Source organism: Pleurodeles waltl, chromosome 8 (genome assembly GCF_031143425.1).
Source record: "Pleurodeles waltl isolate 20211129_DDA chromosome 8, aPleWal1.hap1.20221129, whole genome shotgun sequence".
Classification (NCBI taxonomy): domain Eukaryota; kingdom Metazoa; phylum Chordata; class Amphibia; order Caudata; family Salamandridae; genus Pleurodeles; species Pleurodeles waltl.
Window position 1 is genome coordinate 588207277 of NC_090447.1, and position 22454 is coordinate 588229730.

The window sequence follows — 22454 nt, forward strand, 5'->3', positions numbered from 1 at the left end:
TCAGGGAAAATTCCAGACACTTGGTTCTGACCCATACATGCCACATGTCAACTTGCATGGATATATGTTCAATACATGCTTTTAAGGCTCTGTAAATTGGTTGTAGCCCACAACACCATCAGTCACATTTTTCTTTGTGTCTGACAGTAAGCCACACATGTAATTAGGCTCAGTTCTCATTGACATCCCTTCACACAATACATACATTTAGATGAGTTAATGGATCACAATAAAGGTTGACATGACAGAGATTTATTTACATGCGTAAGTGTATTTTCCAATGAAATACAATGTCTAGTTCACAGACCCCTTGGGAGATACTGAGCAATTTGTTGTACATTCAGAGTCCAAGGGATGAGGGACATGTCATGAGACATGGGTAACAGAAGCGTACATTGGGGAGTTGGTGTTCAAACTGAAAATAGGTAGGAATTGAGATAATGACAGTCTATACAGTGGTTGAGTAAAGTGGGCCCATTGCCAGCTGTCACAACACTAGCATGATCTTAAGCACAGAACTAAGGAGATATTGTGGATGTGGCACAGACTGGTGCTACCTGGTAGTTTTACGTGTGAATGTGGTTCCTTCAACATCATCACCCTCTGATGTGTGTGGCGCCTCTTATGCCATGGGTGGTGCTATTGTTAAAGTTGAGGGGGGCTACACACACATCAGGAGATAAAGATGTGGAATTAATGGTCTCAGCAGCTGCCATTGTGGGAACACATAAGACATCAGCAGCAAGAGAGAACTGCTGAGTTACATCAGAGTGGGAGGCAGCCATGTTTTCCCTGAGGGAGACCACTTCCCGCTGTATGGACTCCAGGATACTTTTTATAATCCCTCGCCTGTTATCTATCATGCCACTGCCACTTTGGGAGGTCAATTGTTGAAGCCTCTGCCTCATGACAGCAGTTATGTCGGCCAGGGACTGCTGGAGTCCATGTAGCGAAAAGTGGGTGCCTCTGATGGCAGCTGAGTTGTCCTTATTTTAACTGAGGCACCTCTCCACTCCCTCTAGGCTGCCTGCCATGGCCTCCATCCCCACCCGCACCTGCTTGGCCAGCTCCCACTGGACTCCTACCACTGTCCTCTGAAAGTTGATGTCTGGGTCCTAGGAGTCTAGGGCTGTGGCAGGACTGGTTGGTGCTGTGTGCTAGTAGTTGGGTGGTTCATGTTGAGATCCTGTAATACTGTGTATCCTTCCTGTGAGTGAAGGTGGTGTCTGGAGGGAACCTAGGACATCCTGGTGAGCCTCTTCATTGATGGTCGGTAGCTGGTTATCCATGTCATCTGTAAAATCCAGGACAGGGAGGTCGGCAGGAGGTAAGACATCATCCTCTGCAAAGAGATAGTGAAATGTCAATCTTTGACTGTTGTTTCTGTTGACATGGCTCATCATTTAGTTGCTACTAGAAGCTCAGTGACATGGTACAGACCCGGGGTTCTAGTTATTAAGTATGTGTTGCACTGTGCATCATATATGGGGCAACCTTTCAAGGTATTTTGTGAAGTGATGCCACACCACCATATTCCTTGCAGGCCTCTTGCCCCTGCCACTGACACCATGGTAGCACATCATTTGCCTTCCTATTCACCATGGTGGACTTTCCCACAGTAGTGTAATGAGTGTTGTCACTATTTTTGGTGCTTCACTGAGTTAGCACAATGAATGGTTACACTGGCGCAGCAAAGCACAGGGAGGTCCATTTCTTACAATGATTGAGTTACTCTATCATCTGCCTTTAGCAGGCCACACACCTGTGCTAATTGGATGGCACAGTACAACCATTATGGATTGTTAGTCCCATTAGCTCATCCCTCACTACATTAGAGACATTTCCTTGCATGCAGCATATCTGCCACAAGCATATGTTGGTGTAAGGATGTACAATGTGGATGAATGCATGCATTTTGAGACCTTGTTAATGTGATACGAGGTGAATAGGCAGCTTGGATCCACATGGGCAAGTATTTGTATCATGGTACAGTTGCATTATGGGCTAGTGACATTGTGCCTGCAGTGTAACATTGATGAACTTGTGCCTGTTCTTATGCTTGAAGGTGTCCCTTTATGCACAACACCAACCATTCACACAACATGGACAACCTTGTTACAGGGTGAAATTGAAGCTACTTGTACAGAAGCACAAATAATGATTGCAGACATGCCCCATATGTTGTGTGAGTTCACTTTTGTGCCCATTCCGAAATGGTGAATGGGGGTGTGCAAGAGTTGTTGTTGGCCCACCCTCTGCGGGTTGCGTTCCACATTTTGCACACTGAGGCCCTGATTTTTTCTTAAGTGGCACAGCCCGGTGCAGCCTCAATAACAGTTGCACCATACTGTGCCACATTTGAAAAGCAGGGATGAGCTGTCTTTTCTGGAATACGGCACACCCCTGCATTACTCCCAGTGCCTGTGCAGATTTGTTCTCCCTGCACCAATGCAGGCATCCTTGCACGATAGTTCAAGGGTGCCTGCACTTAGGGGATAGACTGTTTATATGCAGGAAGGTGTTCCTTCCTGCGCATAAACAATCTATAACAGCAAGGTGGAATTTCTATGTGTGTTGCAGGATGCAGCAGACATGAGAAGGGCAATGACACGAGGAGGATAGAAAGCATTTTGCCTTGTTGCACTATCCTGACACCACCCCTGGGGTGGTGTTGACTTTTGGCACAGTCTCTGGTGAACATGCTGTCTTGGATCTGGGGCAAAAACAATATGCAATGGGTGTTGTTGTGGTACAGCCACAGCCACACTGACTGCACGCCTCTTCCAGGCAAGATGCTGCGTGTGTAGGGGCCATATTTACAAGGTGGTATTAAGCCACAGTAAGTCGCTTAAGACCACGTTGTGTATCTGTCGGAGTGCATAGTGTCAGAGTGTCACTAAAAACGAGGCTCGGGTTGTGATGGGGCCTTTTGATTCTGGCCCTATGTGTACCAATGAAACCCTTTTGTATGCATTCAGTGTGTCCTGTGTGCTGTATGTAGGTTAGTGAGTAGGTTGGGTTTTTGACACCTTGTGTTTTAGGTACCAATATATACTTTCATATTTCAGACAATTAGGTGTCCATGATGATTGACTGTCTGGGTGTTCTCACGCAACCCTTTTGTATGCATTTAGTGCGTCCTATGTGCCTCACCCTTCTGCCATTTGTGAGATTCCAGACAGTCCCCCCCTGCAAATTACCCTGCCTTTGTGGTAGTTCTTGGTAGTCTGTGCTGTCCTGTCCTAGAATTCCAGTGACCAGCTACTCTGGGATGACCACTGCCACTATCTCCTCCAGCTCATCCAGGTCCTCCTGGGGTGCAAGACTTCCACCTCCAGTCTGCAGTGCTGCCTTTCGGTTCCTGGCCAGTTTCTTCTTAGTTCTGCTCTTGCTATTGTACCAGCGCCTCTTGCAATCAGTGACAGTCCTCTTCACTTCTGTCATGCTGTTGACTTTATCTACTATTTCCTGACATAAAGCCTCTCTCCTATCTATTGGCAATTTAGAGGTGACGAACAGGTGGTGTTGATGCTCTGCCACCTCTCTGACCACGATGTCATTCTCCTCCTAATTAAAGCAACAGTTCTGCTTCCTCTTATTCTTCTCCTGGGACTTTGCTGGACACTCCTGGCTGGTCCTTGGCTGATTGGGATCTCCTTGGAGTCTCTTCTGGCATGCAATCTTCATCTTGTCTTTCCAAATTGTTTTTCTTCCTAGCACGTTTTTAGTTTTTTTACCCTAATGCTGTTAAATATAGCGCTACCCCATTTTGCGCCTTAAAGCCACCTGGTAAATAAGAACTTTGCGTTGAATTGGCGTGCAATGGGTGTTGCTGTGGGCATGCCAAAGCAACAACCATTGCATTTTGACGCTGCCTCAGATTTACGAGATTTCATAAACCTGAGGCAGCACCAAAATCTAGTGCCATCCCAGGGGTGGCGTTAGAGTGGCACAACGAGGAGAAATGTGTTCTTTTCTCCTCTTTTTTTGCTCTATGTGGATTACATTCTGCAAGGGTTGCTGCATTGGTGCACTGCAGCAAATTCAGCACCGGTGCAATGGGAAACACAGGGATGCACCATATTCTGTTAAATACGGTACATCCCTGCATTGTGAAAATGATACACACCGTCATTTTACCTTAAATCTGTCTCTAGATCTCTTTAATCGGACTAGTTTCAGACACAGACTTATGTATAGTTACACTGCTAGTTGTTTAACCGTGTCTCATCCCTACACCTTTTTTCCAGACATATACATGATCTGCCTTTTTTAACCATACACACTGGGCAGACATGGGCCAGACATGGGTGGAATTCATAAGAATTGTGGTTCGAGTAAGCATCAATGTCTTTTATATTGCTCCTAGTTTAATACTGAATTCTAGGACTAAGCTAGGAGTATTCCCGATGTACTACTAGAATTCATTAGTAAGCTAAGAGGACTGGAATAATACATGACAAAAAATCAGTATCATAATCCTTGTGAATCTGGTCCTGGTGAGTAGGTGTGACTTACTCATGTAGTGCTGCTGGTTTACTCCTTTATTCCAGTATTAAACTGAGAGTACTTATTCCTGGCTTACCCTTGAAACTAAGAAGTAAGCACGGTGTACTACAAGAGTAAGTCACAATAAAGTATTTATGAATCAAGCCAATTCTTTATAAATATTATACTTGGCGCAATAAATGTGTTACAAGTACGTTTAGGGGCATATTTATACTCCGTTTGCGCCGAATTTGCGTCGTTTTTTTCGACGCAAATTCGGCGCAAAACTAACGCCATATTTATACTTTGGCGTTAGACGCGTCTAGCGCCAAAGTATGAGGATGAGCGTCATTTTTTTGCGTGAACGCCTTCCTTGCGTTAATGAGATGCAAGGTAGGCGTTCCCATCTAAAAAAATTACTGCGACGCAAATGCGTCGTATTTATACTCCCGGGCCAAAATCACACCCGGGAGTGGGCGGGGCAAAAAACCCCGCATTTGCGCCTCTTTTTAACGCCTGGGTCAGGGCAGGCGTTAAGGGACCTGTGGGCTCAAAATGAGCCCACAGCTGCCCTCCCATGCCCCCAGGGACCCCCCCTGCCACCCTTGCCCACCCCAGGAGGACACCCAAGGATGGAGGGACCCATCCCAGGGACATTCAGGTAAGTTCAGGTAAGTATAATTATTATTTTATTTTTTTTTTTTTGGCATAGGGGGGCCTGATTTGTGCCCCCCTACATGCCACAATGCCCAATGACCATGCCCAGGGGACATAAGTCCCCTGGGCATGGCCATTGAGCAAGGGGGCATGACTCCTGTCTTTACTAAGACAGGAGTCATGTAAATGGCGTCTGGGCGTCGTTAAAAATGGCTCAAATCGGGTGGAGGCGATTTTTTTGCCTCAACCTGACTTGCCCCATTTTAAGACGCCCTAACGCCATTTTCCCCAACGCCGGCGCTGCCTGATGTACGTGTTTTTTTTCCACGCACACCAGGCAGCGCCGGTCTGCTAGCGTCGGTTAACGCCATTCAATAAATACGGCGCCCGCATGGCGCTTCAGAATGGCGTTAGCCGGCGCTAATCTTTTTGGCGCAAAACTGCGATAGCGCAGTTTTGCGTCAAAAAGTATAAATATGGCCCTTAATGTCAATTCTATTGTCAGGTTCTAGTGTCAGGAGAAGAGGTTCAACAGACAGATTGTTAGAAGATTATACTTGTAAGATATTAATTACAACTAGTGAAGTGAGAGCAATTTAAAAAACAGAGATTGTTCATTTGATTTTAAGCTTTAGAATTTTGTCAACGTTTCAGTATGCTACTAATCTTGAATAACATCATTAAATTGAATATCTGTCGTGGCTTCGGCATAATACCGTTTGCCATGCTAAACCTGCAAGAATATTACAAATTACCAATTATTTTGCAGCAAAGTAATAATTTTATCAGAGCACACACAATAATCGCATTTACTATTTTCAGCTTCAAAGATTGACCATCAGGGGCGATTCTAGCTACTCCAGTATCCTGACTAAATGTTTTCTTTTTCTGCAGAGAGAGAAAATAAATGCCAACTCAAAGGGGAAATCTCATTAAGGGCCATATTTATACTTTTTGACGCAAAGCTGCGCCGGTGCAGTTTTGCGTCAAAAATTTAAACGCCGTCTAACGCCATTTCGATGCGCAGTGCGGCCGTCAAATTTATACTTTGACGCACGGCGGCGCAACCAACAGGTGGGAGTCATTTTTTTTTTTACGCACACAGCGGCGTCAAGTCGTAAAGGAAAACAACGTTAACGTGACGTAAATGACTGTGGGTCGATTTACGACAGCGCAACCCGGAAAGCGCCATTTGTTTTGACGCAATAGTGTCAAAATTACCCGCAAACACTGCCCTTTCAGCAGAGGAGAGCCAAAATGGATCCCAGATGCCACTACAGATCCCAGGAAGATGACAGCAGACCAGGAACCAGCCAGGATGATCCATACAGGAACCAGGACATATATAGAAAAAAAAGAAAGTGGCGCTTCAGTGCAGAGGAGCAGGAAATCCTGGTTAAAGAGGTGACGGAACACCAGCACCAACTGTTCATCACCTCTAAGTTGCCAATCAGCAGGAGAGAGGCCATATGGCAACAAATTGTTGACAAGATTAACAGTGTGGCAGAAGTACGCAGGACAGTCACCGAGTGTAAGAAACGCTGGCATGACTGCAAACGTAGGACAAAGGAAAAAATGGCCAGGAACAGGAAGGCAGCACTGCAGACTGGAGGGGGGAGTCCAGCACACCAGGAGGCCCTGGACCACATGGAGGAGATGGTCGCAGCCGTCATCCCTGAGGAGATCGTCACAGGGATTCAAGGACAGGACAGCGCAGACTACCACGAGACAACGCACATGCAGGGTAAGTCGCATGGGGAATTATAATGCAATAATGTTAACTGCAACCGGGGTGGGGAATACCTACTACACAATGCATGTAAGTCAGCATATATATGGAGTGGCATGGGTAAAGGGGCACGGCAGGGGGGCATGCCCAGCACAGACAGAGCTGGGGCACGACATAACACAGCACCAACAACAGTCCCATGGGGGCATCCTGTCATGACAACAATGGAGCTAAGGGAAAGCCGCGACAGGTGGGAAGGCCACTAAGTCAAACTTACATCCTGGCACCCGTCAGTCAAAATATATCCTACATCAACTAGGTCCCTATCAGTAATCCAGTAGCCAAAACAACAACTGCAATGTAACTGCAACAACAGTTGACACTAACACCTCTGATCTCTGTGCAGCTATAGTAGCCAATGGCAGTAACCTCCCCATGGAACATACATACCTAAATTAGGGGGTGAGGTTGACATCTGCAACAATCTCCAGAAATAAGACAAAGGCACCAGTACACTCAAATGTCAATGCCCATAGTTGACACATACATCAGCCAAAGTAAACAGCAATAGGAGCCACACAGCACTAAGGACACACACATGCTGCATACGTCAGGGTCCCTCACGTGCCTGGCTAACAAGGCAACATCACTAATGTCATACTGCTCAGACAACAACATTGAGGAGGGGACACATGCAACTGGTCACTCAAACACACCTGCACAGTCAGAGGACCAAATAGGACATTGATACGATAAACAGGGCAATCCAATTAAACACACATTACCCAACATCCGCTGGAAACATCAACAATGTCTACATCCATATCACATCGTAACATTGCCATGCATAGGATATGCCACATAACAATTACAATTAGATCAATGTGAACAAACAGATTTTGGGGCAGGTCCTGAGAGGTAAGTGTGCTGCCAGGGTAATCACAACACCCACAGCCAGTGAAAGGTCTCACCATAAGAATAGATATACACGGAGGGTCGAGTAGGACAAAAAGATGGCTATTCCCTAATTGGTACAAAGCAACACCTAGAGGCGATTAGGCAGACAAGTTTGATAACTCTATATCATACATGTGACACACAGGTGGGCCATAGGCCTATAACAATGCCCATATGAAGGACAGCAGATACCAATACCAAACAAGATCACAAAGTAAAGTCATCAAAAGGCTTGCATGTTACGTCAAAATTGTCACAACACAGACACACTAATTGTACCCTGTTTCATTGCAGAGGAACATGGATCTCCTGCTGATATGCCTGTCCCTGATTTCCCTGATGACATGGATGACGAGCCCATAAACATTCCCTAGGAGACCATCCAAAAGGTCCTTGAAACCCTCCAGACCCCACCTTCAGTCACAAGGAGAAGCACAGAACAAGTAGCCATCACAGAAGAACCACCCACCACCCCAATTGTAAGACCTGCCAGCTCCAATACAGCTGAGGACTCTGACGACACTGGCACCAGCTTTGAAAGAACTGTAGTTGGTGTACAGCGGGAGCTGGCAAAGGAGGTGCGGGTGGGGATGCAAAATATGGCAGCCAGCCTTGAGGGGGTGCGCTCGTGCATGTTGTCATCTGCAGATCAGGCAGCAGCTATGCAAGCCCTAACATCCATACTGCAAGGACTACAAGAAACTATAAAGGAATTCACCACTGCAGTAAGGGAGTTGCCCCAACACCTCGCACCCCAAACTTTCCACTGCATGCACGAATGCAATCATGACTCCCTCAGGGCTGACCTGGCTGCCTACCATCGTGATGTGGCTGCTATTCTAAAAAACCAGAAGGCCCTCCTTGCAGCAGTACTGCCCTTAAGAACTTCACAGGGAGCAGCCCCCGGGATGTCTGACTCCACGTCTTCTAACACTGAGGTGTGTGTTGCCCCTTCACAACCAACAACAACAAGGACAAACCAGGCAACACACACATCAGAAGAAGACATGGAACAGATCACATTCTCACGGAAGAGTACCCAGAAGCACTAGTCCCTGCACCATGGCCTACTTTGACCAAGGTCCTACGTTTTGTCAAATGCCAGTCTCACTACAACTATACTCAATGACTGTTCTGCTAACCACTGTATGACTTGTCAGCATTGCCAGTGAATGTCTCTCTCCTACTATTCGGCAAATCCTGTCCCTCTGCACTGTCTGTTACATCACCCCAGCATGTCAGGAGCATCATCCACACCCCTTCTGTAGGATCACCATGTAAGAATGCACCAGAACGGACTCAGCAAACATGGACAATGTACATTTTGCACTACAGCACCTATCAATAAATAGCACTTGCACACCTTATATGTCTCTGTGTAATTTGACACATCAACTGTGCAGTAGGTAACTCTAAAGTGCCTGTGTGACAACCATGTAGCTTGTCAATACAACTGTCCTGACATCATGTAGTCTGATACATCTGTGCAGTGGCCAGGATTGCATCATAGCCTGACCATCCTGAGGAGAATAACTGATGAAGGGACAAACCATACACAATTATGCTGTGTTGGACAGAATAATGCTCCATCTATAGCAATCCAAGTCAACTAATGGTGGCTGAGAAATGTAGGCACCATGCAATACTAAAAAATGAATTTATGCAGCATAATCTAAGCAAACACAACTAAACACTGCATCAATCACCCTTTCTGAGTATACTTCCATGAAGGGAAGTCATGCTGAATTTTTACACACATGATCTATGTCAGCAATGAAGACAACAAGACAAGAGTGTTAACAACACCTCATCTACAAAGATGTCCCTGAACATCACACTGCAGTCCGACCTAATAAATTTACCACAATACCAAGTCTGGAAGCACACTTTGTGATGTAGAATACCTACTCATCAACACAAATCCTTGGTGATCGATGTAAACTACTAATGGTGGGTCTACCAAATGGTGGATACTTACCAAGTTAGCACAGGGGTAGCTGCCATGTTAAACCTCCATTTTCTGTTGTGGGTAGCCTAGGACACAAATGTCATAGAAAAACATTCACCTACACTGACGTCAAGCCCATGATCAAGTAGCAGTTAACGCATAATGCAAAGGGTTAATTATATGTTTATTCCTATGTATTCACACCAGAGGCAACTAAGGGAAAAGTCATACCTACACTAATCTAACCTGACTACTCCTAACCCACAACTGTCCCTAACTAACCTAAGCTAAACTTACTCTACACATATAACGAATCGATCTAAACATCAACCCCCCACCCACCATTATGAGACAGGACACATGCAGGACAACACATACTAACCTACACACATACTATACTATCCTAAACAATCATATATTTTTTTGTATCTTGTTTTTTTTTTTTTTTCTTTTTTTTTTTTCTTTTTTTTTTTATAAACAGACAGGAATCCCAACATTGACCCCCACCCACCCACACAAAAATGAAAAATAGAAAGAATAAGGACCCCCCACCCTCCTCCCTAACACTAACTAAGCTAACAACCTACACTAACCTAACACTAATCCCCAAAACCTAACTATCACAAAAAGGAAAGAGGAGAGAGGGGAGGGATAAATTTAAAACAAGCAATAAAGTCCTAGAGGTTGGCCCTCCGTAGGGTCCGCCTGATGGACCGAACCCGTTTCTTAATGTAGGCCACATCCTGGCTTAGCTTGTCCACCTTGGTAATAAACTTGTCCATTTTCCTGTTTAATGCCAGGAATGCTGCAGGGTCAATAGGAGGGGCTGCTGCAGTCTGTGTGCTGGCAGAGGTGCACGGTGTTGGAGTTGTTGTTTGCCCACTGGACTGTCCTGCAGCTCGGAAATTGCTGGGTCCAGGTCGTGCTGCAGAGACAGGGTCAACTGTCCCCGCCGTTGCTGGGGCCACTTGGGGAGAACTGGTGGATGTGGTGGTGGTGGCTGTTGTGGGCAATGTTGGGCCACCCTATGGTGAGGCCCACCATGCTCCGGAGGCTCGATCCGCTTGGTATTTTCGGGCCATCCTTCTGAACCCCGACTGCACCTGCAGGATGTGCCGGTATCTCATTGCACGCCTTCCGAACTGATGTCTCTGTGCGGCACTCATGTTTGCAGCTGTGAAGAGAAAGGGCAACTATTTACCATAGGAAATGCATTGGGTGGAATAGCACAATGGGTCAATTGCACATTACTTGTACTGTATTTGTTAAAGCGATTTTCACAACATAGATCATTGAAAGTCTCAGAGGAAGTACATGGGAAGCCTGCATACAAAAGGGCATCTCACACCTAGCATATCCATGTCTCTACATGATGGGTGACATCAGCCTAAACTTCTCATCCAAATAATGGGTAATGCAGCTGACATTATGGCTGAACCTCTTCCGCCTACTGACTTCACTACATATGTTACTCTATGTGATAACAATCACAACCCTCAATATATGCCATTTGTAATTATTTTTTGCTAATATAGAACTCATGTGCCACAACCGAATGTGTACACTAGGTTCAAAACAAAGTTGCCAAAGGTCACAAGTATGTGTAACATTCTGGTTGCTACAGTCCTAGGTACCCTATTCCCAAACACATGGCAGTCTTTGAGGGTGGGGTGGGAAGAACAACCAACAATCCCATATTCAATGCACACCCAGGAGTGTATAGAAAGCTCAACAAGTATTTGCCTCCACACACAACACCAATGAAGGGCTAGCAAGAAATTGGAGTCAGCCAAACGTTGTCCTATCCAAGGTCCACACATGTCAAAATGTACTGACTTCGGCCAACATCACATACTACCAGTGAGGCATATTTTACCACACACACAAAGGAGCAAGAACACCCATGATCATGAGTAGAATGAACACCTAGGCCATTGCACTCTAGCCCCACACACTTCTAGTTCAACTTGTGGTAGTACATGCCCCCGGAAGATCCAACCTACAGTGTACTCAGTCCATCCTCAACTAGGGAAGCTGCATATTTAAGACAAGCCTTTTGCAGAAGCTATCTGGGAGAATGTCAGTCTGAAATGCAGACTCAGTCCAAGCCAAGTCCCAGAGCAACTCTTACATTAACCAGTGTATTCCACATGACTCATCCCATTCCCCATAGCGGGCCCGACTGGTATGGCCTACAGACCCTAAATCTGAGAGATGGATAAGCATAGGTCTACTGAAACTGAAGTGATAATTGAAATCCCACTAATGGAACAATACTAATGAATGGGCAGCGCATCAAACCTTGAATTCTGTTGAACACACGGTAGTCCATCATGCATCACTAGCAAACAACAAAAATAGCACACATGCAACACTCACTGTAGGTGTCGGGGTCCTCAAAATGAGCCACCTCTCCCACGGTGTACGGTGCAGGTCCACCTGTAAAGCATGGAAGGAAGAATATACTCAGACTCCGTGCACTGACAAACAATTGCAATTACAAAGACAATGTGAGAATATGACATGCGTAATGAAACACTTTCACACATGCTCATACTGCATGGAATAATTCTTGATCAACATTTACATTGGATAAGTCTCCTGCTACAGTTACACACCCTGCTACACACATGCAGTGGCCAGGACAGTCATGTAGTGTCAAAGATGCACCTCCATTAGTATGCCCCAACAATATCGGGTGCATTCACCTCATCATGTGCATCCCAGAGAGACATCCAAAAGCTGGTTACTTGAGGACTGCATGACCCCTCAAACTCAAACAGCCTATATGGCCATTTTCAACACACACCAACCAGACACACATGTGACATATGTGTGGACAACATAGCTAACTTCAATTGACGTGAAGGCAGCACTCATTTATAGCATCATATTGGGTTTATAAATTTCAGTCTAGCTATGGCGTCTACATATGTAGGTATGATGTTTCAACATCCATTTTTCACTGGCTATTGTGACCTGTAGAGTTCAAATAGAGGCATTAACGTGTCGCTTGTCTGACACAAAGGCAACACTACATTACATACTGCTACAGGCAACCGGTATGTGTAGAAAACATGAGCTACCTGACTGCTAGCATTTGTCTTCCTACACATTGTGCAACAATTACCCAGTAGGTTTCCCTAGCATTACACACAGTCAGCTACTTATCTAGTAGATTGGGTAACAATCATCACATGTCCCCACACAGCTTTCAATTGTTCACATGTAATTGATTTGTACTCACCAACATGTCCACCAATCCTGATTCCCAGGTGGTCCAGCAGATCCTGCTCCCTGGATATCAGATCAGCCCAGCGGTGCTTGAGTTGATGGTCATTCCTCAGGCTACCATAGACATGGACCAAGTGATGGCGCACCTTCCCCCACCGGACGTTACGTGCCTCCGTGTGATACCCCTGAATCACACGACCCCCAGCCTCCAGCATGAGTGGGAGGAAATGGCAAACAAGCCATATAAATCCCCCCAATTCCTCCTCACCCATCCTGGCAAGCCGTGGCCTACCTGACATCTCTACACTAACAAAGTTGAAAAAGTTGGACAAAAAGGAAAAGGGGGAAATGGGGAAAGGTAGAGTAGTGAAAAACAAAGAAAACTTAAGAATAAGAGCCCAACTAACCCCAAAATTACACTACCCAGAATAGACTCCCACAGACAATAAAAGAAACACTGGACTTGACAAAAGTATACAATACAGACTCAGACAGTATTCAACAACAAGACAATGATGACAAAAGCACAATAGAGAAGTACACTGGACACAAAAGCACTAAAACACAGGACAACTCTTTCCACACAGCCACACAGTCTAGAATAATCTGAGACTGCAAAGTGAAAGTGAAAGTACACCCACAGTACAGAATCTGTAAACAGGATATCCTATTACATCACATCCTGCATAAAATGGCCGCCGTTTTTATTTTTCCGTTATGCGTCATTTTTTCACGCATAGATTGTGCGTCATATTTTTTGACGCATAAGAGTGCACATAATGCAGAGTCAAAAATGTTTTCGTCATTGTTCCCTTATATTTGTGTGAGGCTTATTTTACAGTTCTAGAGTTGAAATTTAAGCCGCTGGCAAATATGATGACCAAATATGAAAATAAATTTTGACTCTGCATTATATGCACTCCTGTGCGTCAAAAATTTATGACGCCCAAGCTGTATGCGTGGAAATATGACGCATTATAGAAAATATGGTGGCCATGTAATGCTGGTTATTAATATATTTATTTTAAAATGATATTTTTTGACTCAGCATTATGTGCACTCCTGTACGTCAAAAAATTATGACGCCCAAGCTGTATGCGTGGAAATATGACGCATTATAGAAAATATGGTGGCCATGTAATGCTGGTTATTAATATATTTATTTTAAAATGATATTTTTTGACTCAGCATTATGTGCACTCCTATGCGTCAAAATTTATGACGCACAAGCTGTATGCGTGGAAATATGACGCATTTTGACAAATATGTCTTTATTTTGTCAAATTGTGAAGAGAATTTTGTCATGGCCAAACGGTGCTAAGTGATACACATTTGGGCTTAGCTATGGCACATGTCCCTTATAGGATGTATAGAAGGCATTCACAGTGTAATAGTAACGATTGCTCCAAATGGTTATTAACCATAATTGTACACATATTTTGGGTAATTGCTGATGGCTAATTTCAAATGATGAATGTGATACCAGGATGTATTCCTTAGCAAAAATGTGTCCACATTTATCACGGTAATCCAAATTATCTATAGGCCAAATAGGTAGTGCAATAGTCACCTACACTTTTTATGGGGGTAACCATGTCCTAATTATGAATTTGTGTATCTTATATGTGTTTAACTTTTGACATCTAGGCCACACATGCGCCTTATGCATGTGTGTACTTCACATGTGCATATTTCATGTATATTTGGGGGGCGGTAGAGGTGGACTTAGGCCCCCAGCAACCTAGGGTTTGCCCTTCCAGATTTGCTAATTTATCCAAGGGTTTCATTTATTCAGTAATGCTAAACATGCAGCAGCAGGCTCATGGAAGCCCATAGGGTATGATTCACTGTTTGCCATTCAATAATCCCATTTGCCCATTTGACGTTTGCCCTATTGATTCTTTGGAGCAATCTGACATACCATTTTGCATTAATATTTTTAGCTAAATCTCGAAGTTCCTCATGTGCTGATGACAAATAGGTTGTTGATGTATGTGGCCCTATATGCATTACCTGGTTTAGTGGCATGTTTCATTCTTCCTGCTAGGTTCCAACTGGGACACTACTGTGATTGGCTGCTTGCAATTATTTTGTTGATTGGATGGCACATGTTTATATGTGTGGTCCAATGTAGATCTACTATCAACTGTCAGGGTGTATGTTGTCACTGTAACTTCCAGGTCTCCTCATGAGTTTAGGCATTAATGAAGGTCAGACAACGGAAGGGCAAAGATTTGGCTATTCATGGGCACTGTCACAAATCTGATGCAAATGACAGTCAGATGATGCACTACTATGTATTTGAGTATACATTGATGAGGCTAATGACAAATTATTGTCTGAGGTACAAAAGGTATTGGACAGCATGTGTGGTCCATAGGTGGACCCCAGGTATCTGTAGAGTGAACCACGGACAGGTGCCAGTCAGGCTGACAGGATGTTGGGTCAATCAGGTGCAAGCTCTTTCAGTAATCACATGATCACGTGTTCTGACTAGGACTGGTCAGAGGGAGCATTAGACAGTTGAGATGTCACACTGTGTATGTCCTGTGTTGCTTTGAAGGTGACACATGAACCCTGATAAAGTGTTACACAGCAACATTAGTGTCAAAGCTTAATGATGTAATGGCTCACATTCAAACATGTATGCAGTAGGAGGCATCTGCAGGGACAGGGCATGTACATTTGGGTGGTGTGCATGGAGGGGATCACAGGTGTGGCCTCCATCTGTGTCTCACTAGTCCTGTCAGATTGGATTAGCTGATAAATAGCCTACAGTACCTTTCACAGAAGAATCAATCTACAGGTGATACCAGGCCTTATAAACTCCAAGGCAGTGTACTATATGAGCTGTGTTCCATGCAGTGAGATGGTAGTATGACAATGGTCGGCATAGTAAGGGGTGTGGCACACTGGATGACTCTTGTGAGTGTGTGTGTGTAGATGAGGGAATCTGAGTGTACACAAATCGGCATTCCAGGGACCTCTTCAGACAGGTGGGGTGTGAGCAGATGCAAGTGTGTGTATTGTTTTTAGAAAAGGCCTGACATGTAGATGGGATGTGATGTGCTGGATGCTTGTCATAGGTGTAGCACTTGTGCTAGGTATGTTCTGCTTATGTGTAACTCTAGTGACAGATAGTCATTGCAATGATAGTAAGTAGTTGGAATTACTTTTGGCAAGAGTCTTGTACTACATTCCTGTTCCTGAAGCATTAGCATGTGAACTGGCTGATGTATGAGGCCTGTTTTCCCCTAGTTGAGTGATGGTGTTTTAGTTGTGTGCCATCTGCTGCGATGATCCATGTTTCCTACATGTATGTGAGTCATATGTGTGGTCCTCAGCTATTGCCCTTCAAAGGTGAACTGTACAGGATGTCTGTCATTTACAGGGTGTGTGTATTTGACCATTGTATGGTGGCCATTACATTTGTGGTGTATATTTTTTGTGTGATGATTGTTATGTCATTATTGCTCAATGAGACGACATTCTTCTTCAGCAATTTCAAACTAAAGGTGGGCAGAAATGAATAGGCCAAACCATGATGTGGTGTTTGTTATCTGTGTTTATTTACAATTGTGCATTAAGTGGTAATAGTAAAAATTAAGAAAATAAATTATTTACAATGTGTTGGCGCCTACGCACTCCAGCAGCCGTGTTTGGTTATTCCCCCTCCTGTTGCAGGCCAGCATCCTCCTCTTCGTCGTCTTCAGGCTTGTATGGGTCTGGTTCCAGGAGGGGAATGTTCCTTTTTACACAAATGTTGTGCAATATGGCACAAGTGAGTATGATCCTACAGACCATCTCTGGGGAATATAGTAGGCTACCGCCAGTGATGTCAAGGCAGCGGAACCTTGACTTTAGGATCCCAAAGGTGCGCTCGACAATGCTGCGTGTCCTCTTATGGGCGTCATTGTATGCCCGCTCTGCAGCAGTAGTCGGGTTCCCAAATGGTGTCATTAGCCACGACTGGATGCCATACCCCTGATCAGCTGAAAGAAAAACACAGAATGGGATCATGTAGATGTAGCTGGCACTATTGAAAAGACCTTTAATGGCAGTAGTTGTCTTGTGTTGTCTGTGACTCTTTTGTGTACTAATGTGACAACCTATACTTGTAGGCTATACCTTCTGCATTGTGTTTTTTCCTTGGCTGAGCAAGTGTTTGTCTGCTAACCGTTTGTCAGCAGTATGATTTGGGAATTGCAATAGAGTGTGTCCTCCCTAGCATTGTGACTTGTGATACAGGTGTCCGTGTGTCTTCACTGGGGGTGAGATGATAGTTCCATGCAGAGTTAAAATTGAAAGTGCTGTTAACACGTTCATATCAAAGTACCCTGGACATCCCATCCCTTGAAACTTATGCAATGTATTAATGTAAAGGTTATTGTGACACTTACAATTTGCAAGGTGACATTTAGGCAACCACACTCATTAATGTCTTCACATTAAGCTGTACAGTAAATTACAATGTGTGACAGGTTCAATGGTGAGTTAAGAAACATGGCTAGTGATGTGAGGACCTCAGTGTGTTCCTGTCTAGGTGTTGCTGTTGTGGTGTATGTGTTGTGTGTCCTAGAGGGTTGCTGTGCAGTGTGTATATGAGTAGGTTTCTGTACTTACCAACAAGTAGTCCATTGCCATACCGTCCATCCTGGAAGTGTTGGTTGATGGTGCTGTGATGGAAGATGAAGGAGTCTTGTACACTCCCAGGAGATTTAGCCACGATGTTGCTGATCAATCCCTGGTGATAGACTATGGCCTGCACGTTGATTGAATGTGTGTGCTTCCTGTTGCGGTAGAGGTGTTCTGTTGCAGCAGGTGGCACAAGGCGTACGTGTGTGCAGTCGATTGCACCAAGGACGTGTGGGAAGCCACTGATGGCGTAGAACCCCTGTTTAGTTTCCTGCTGCTTCTGCAGTGTGTTAGGGAAGCAGTTGTGGAGGGGTGTCAGGCGAATGATGGCATCCAGTACTTTTGGCAGAAATGCGGAGAATGATGGTTGTGATATTCCGCCAACCAGGGCACCAGTTGTTTGAAAGGAGCCACTTGCCAGCAGGTGAAGTACGGCAAGCAGCTTTGTTTCTGTTGGGATAGTGCGGGGTGTCACCAAAGTGGGGGCCAACTGCTGTTCAATGTTTCGCAGCAGCTGCTGAATGGCCTGCCAGTTCAACCGGTACCTCTGTATGATGTCGTGTTCCCTGAGGCCATGCAGGGTTGTTCTTGGGCGGAATATCCTCTCCTGCCTTCTGCGCTGCCTTTGGGGTCCCTGCTGTTGTTGTTGTAGCTGCTGTTGTTGCTGCAGGGCTCTGCGTCTACGTGCACGCTGGATAAAAATCACCTCCATGTCTCCCTGTTGCTGCTCTGCTGCTCTGTTGTTTGTTCTGTGTGTTCCGATTAAATACAGGTGTGTTTGCCCCATTTTAACGCCTGCCCTGACCCAGGCGTTACATTTTGACGCACATCGGGCTTTGCGTCATTTTTTTGCTCCGCCTCCCGGCCGAGAGTCATTTTTGCCCGGAAGCATAAATACGACGCACGGCCGTGTGCGTAGTTTTTTGGACGGGAACGCCTACCCTGCATATCATTAACGCAGGGCGGGTTGCCGCATCCAGAAAATGACGCACACGGCGGATTTTTGTCGTCCGCGGGCTCGGGCGTCAGGGTTTAAATATGGGGCAACGTTTCAGCTGATTGTGCGTCAAATTTTTTGACGCACAATCGGCGCAAACGGAGTATAAATATGCCCCTAAATGCGCCAAGTTGCTCACTGGTCACTGTGTTCACAGATATTTTTCATTATTGAGCAGATAGTGGAAATAATTTAACAGCGCTGACATTTCAGGGGAAAAGCAGCCTCACGTTTATAGAAAAATGTATAACACACTGTATTCTATTTTTAAGAACCAGTGCAAAAACAACAGCTGATGGGCGGAATGCCGAATAAATCAAACATTCACCCTCAGTCACAGATCTGGGTTTAATCCAACAGTTTTTTGCACCCCATTGCATTCCAGTTTGGAACCAGCCGTATGCCATTCAGTCTTGAACCTGCTCCCCATGGGAATAGTCCACCTCGAATTGCCAGGCCAAGTCCTCTCTGGACCAAAAACAAGAATCCTGGGACCAATGTCGGGGTATCACCCATCATAAGCCAGGCTACCTGGAAACTGATGGCAAAGCAAGCACAGGACCTGCGTCTGGGCATACCCTTCCACTTCGGGCAACAAATGCAAAAACAACAGATGATGGAAGGAATGTGGAACAAATCAAATATTCACCCCCAGTCACAGATCTGGGTTTAATCCATCAGTTTTTTTGCTCATCATATAATTCCAGTTTGGACATAGCTACATGCAAATCATTCTTGACCCTGCTCCCAATAGAAACTATTCAGCTCAAACTGCCATGGAAAGTTTGCCCTGACCAGAAACAAGCAGCCTGGGACTGGTATCAGGGTATCAGGGTATCACCCCCCCTCAGCCAAACTAGGTTGAATCTGGTGGCATAGCAAGCTCGGAACCCATGTCTGAGCATACCCTTCCCGCTTAGGGTGACAAATGCAAAAATAAAAGATGATGGATGGAATGCAGAACAAATAAAACATTCATCCCAGTCACAGATCTGGGTTCAATCCATCATTGTTTTTGCTCACCATGCCATTCCAGTTTTGAACCAACCATATGCAAATCAGTCTTGACCATGCTCCCCATGGGAACAGTCCAGCCAAAACTGCTAGGCCAAGTCCTCCCTGGACCAGAAACAAGCATTCTGGGACCAGTTTCGGGATATTGCCGCTCTTCAGCAAGGCTGGCTTGAATCTGGTGGCATAACAAGCATGGCACCTACATCAGGGCATACCATTCCCTCTCAGGGAGACACATGCAAAAACAGCAGATGATAGACGGAATGCAGAACAAATCAAACATTCACCACAGTCACAGATCTTGGTTTAATCCATCAGTTTTTTTCCTTACCATGCCCTTCCAGTTTGGACCCAGCCATTTGCAAATCACCCCACACTTAGACAGAACTTGTTGGCATAGTGAACACGAGGGATCCATGTGTGGGCATACCCTTCCCGCTTAGGGTGACAAATGCAAAAACACCTGATGATGGGCTTAATGTGGAACAAAACAAAAATTCACCCCCAGTCACAGATCTAGGTTTATTCCATCAGTTTCTTTTTTGCTCACTATGCCATTCCAGTTTGGACCCAGCCATATTCAAATCAGTCTAGACCCTGCTCCCCATAGTAACAGTCAAGCCCAAACTGCCTGGCCAGGTCCTGCCTGTACCAGAAACAAGCATCCTGGGACTGGTTTCAATGTATCACCCCTCAACAGGCAGGCTAGCTTCAATCTGGTGGCATAACGAGCATGCCATCCCCACATCTGGGCATTCTCTTCCCATTGAGCGCAACTTTAGCAATACAAAAGAATGATGGATGGAGTGTTGAAACTTTTCAAACAGTCGCCCCAGTCACAGATCTGGGTTTAATCCATCGTTCTTTTTCTCACCATGCCACCCTAGTTTGGATCCAGCCATATGCAAATTAGTCTTGACACCGATCCTCCTAGAAACAGTACCACCTGAACTGCCAGGCCAGGTCCTCCCTTGACCAGAAAGAAGCAAATTGGGACCAGTTTCAAGGTAATAGTTCTCATCAGCCAGGCTTGCTTGAATCTGGTAGCACAGCAAGCATGGGACCCACATCTGGACATACCCCTCACACTTAGGGCAACAAAATGCAAAAACAACAGATGATGGACGGAATGAGGAACAAATCAAACATTTACCCCAGTCACAGATCTTGGCTTAATCCATCATTTTTTTTGCTCACCATGACCTTGCAGTTTGGTCGCAGCCATATGCAAATCAGTCTTGACCCTGCTCCCCCTGAGAGCAGTCCAGCCAAAACTGTCAGGCCAGGTCCTACCTGGACCAAAAACAAGTAGTCTGGATCCAGATTCTGGGTACCTCTCATCAACCAGGCTAGGTTGATTCTGGCGGCATAGTGAGAATGGGACCCACATCTGGACATACCATTCCCACTTAAGGTGACAAATGCAAAAACAACAGATGTTGGATGGAATGCAGAACAAATCAAACATTCACTCCCAGTCACAGTTCTGGGTTAAGCCCATCGTTTTTTTTGCTTACCATGCCCTTCCAGTTTGGACCCAGCCATTTTCAAATCACCCCACAGTTAGACAGAATTTGTTGGCATAGTGAACACGAGGGATCCATGTGTGGGCATACCCTTCCCGCTTAGGGTGACAAATGCAAAAACAACTGATGATGGGCTTAATGTGGAACAAAACAAAAATTCACCCCCAGTCACAGATCTAGGTTTATTCCATCAGTTTCTTTTTTGCTCACTATGCCATTCCAGTTTGGACCCAGCCATATTCAAATCAGTCTAGACCCTGCTCCCCATAGTAACAGTCAAGCCCAAACTGCCTGGCCAGGTCCTGCCTGTACCAGAAACAAGCATCCTGGGACTGGTTTCAATGTATCACCCCTCAACAGGCAGGCTAGCTTCAATCTGGTGGCATAACGAGCATGCCATCCCCACATCTGGGCATTCTCTTCCCACTGAGCGCAACTTTAGCAATACAAAAGAATGATGGATGGAGTGTTGAAACTTTTCAAACAGTCGCCCCAGTCACAGATCTGGGTTTAATCCATCGTTCTTTTTCTCACCATGCCACCCTAGTTTGGATCCAGCCATATGCAAATTAGTCTTGACACCGATCCTCCTAGAAACAGTCCCACCTGAACTGCCAGGCCAGGTCCTCCCTTGACCAGAAATAAGCAAATTGGGACCAGTTTCAGGGTAATAGTTTTCATCAGCCAGGCTTGCTTGAATCTGGTAGCACAGCAAGCATGGGACCCACATCTGGACATACCCCTCACACTTAGGGCAACAAAATGCAAAAACAACAGATGATGGACGGAATGAGGAACAAATCAAACATTTACCCCAGTCACAGATCTTGGCTTAATCCATCATTTTTTTTGCTCACCATGACCTTGCAGTTTGGTCGCAGCCATATGCAAATCAGTCTTGACCCTGCTCCCCCTGAGAGCAGTCCAGCCAAAACTGTCAGGCCAGGTCCTACCTGGACCAAAAACAAGTAGTCTGGATCCAGATTCTGGGTACTTCTCATCAACCAGGCTAGCTTGATTCTGGCGGCATACTGAGAATGGGACCCACATCTGGACATACCATTCCCACTTAAGGTGACAAATGCAAAAACAACAGATGTTGGATGGAATGCAGAACAAATCAAACATTCACTCCCAGTCACAGTTCTGGGTTAAGCCCATCAGTTTTTTTTGCTCACCACGGCATCCCAGTTTGGACCCAGCCATATGCAAATCAGTCTTCTGTTTGTTTATATTTAAGAACCAGAGCATTACCGGATGGAGCAGAAA

The 22454-nt window shown here is 45.2% G+C and overlaps 1 long non-coding RNA gene across 3 annotated transcripts in view; it reads right to left on the minus strand.

Moving 5' to 3' along the window:
- Positions 1 to 251: 251 nt before the first annotated feature.
- The window catches only part of LOC138249127 (uncharacterized), a 256140-nt gene continuing 233937 nt past the window's right edge, over positions 252 to 22454 (minus strand). For all 3 annotated transcript variants that reach the window (XR_011194732.1, XR_011194734.1, XR_011194733.1), the window contains one exon: positions 252 to 1342. This is a non-coding gene — a long non-coding RNA (uncharacterized lncRNA). The remainder of the gene's footprint in view (positions 1343 to 22454) is intronic.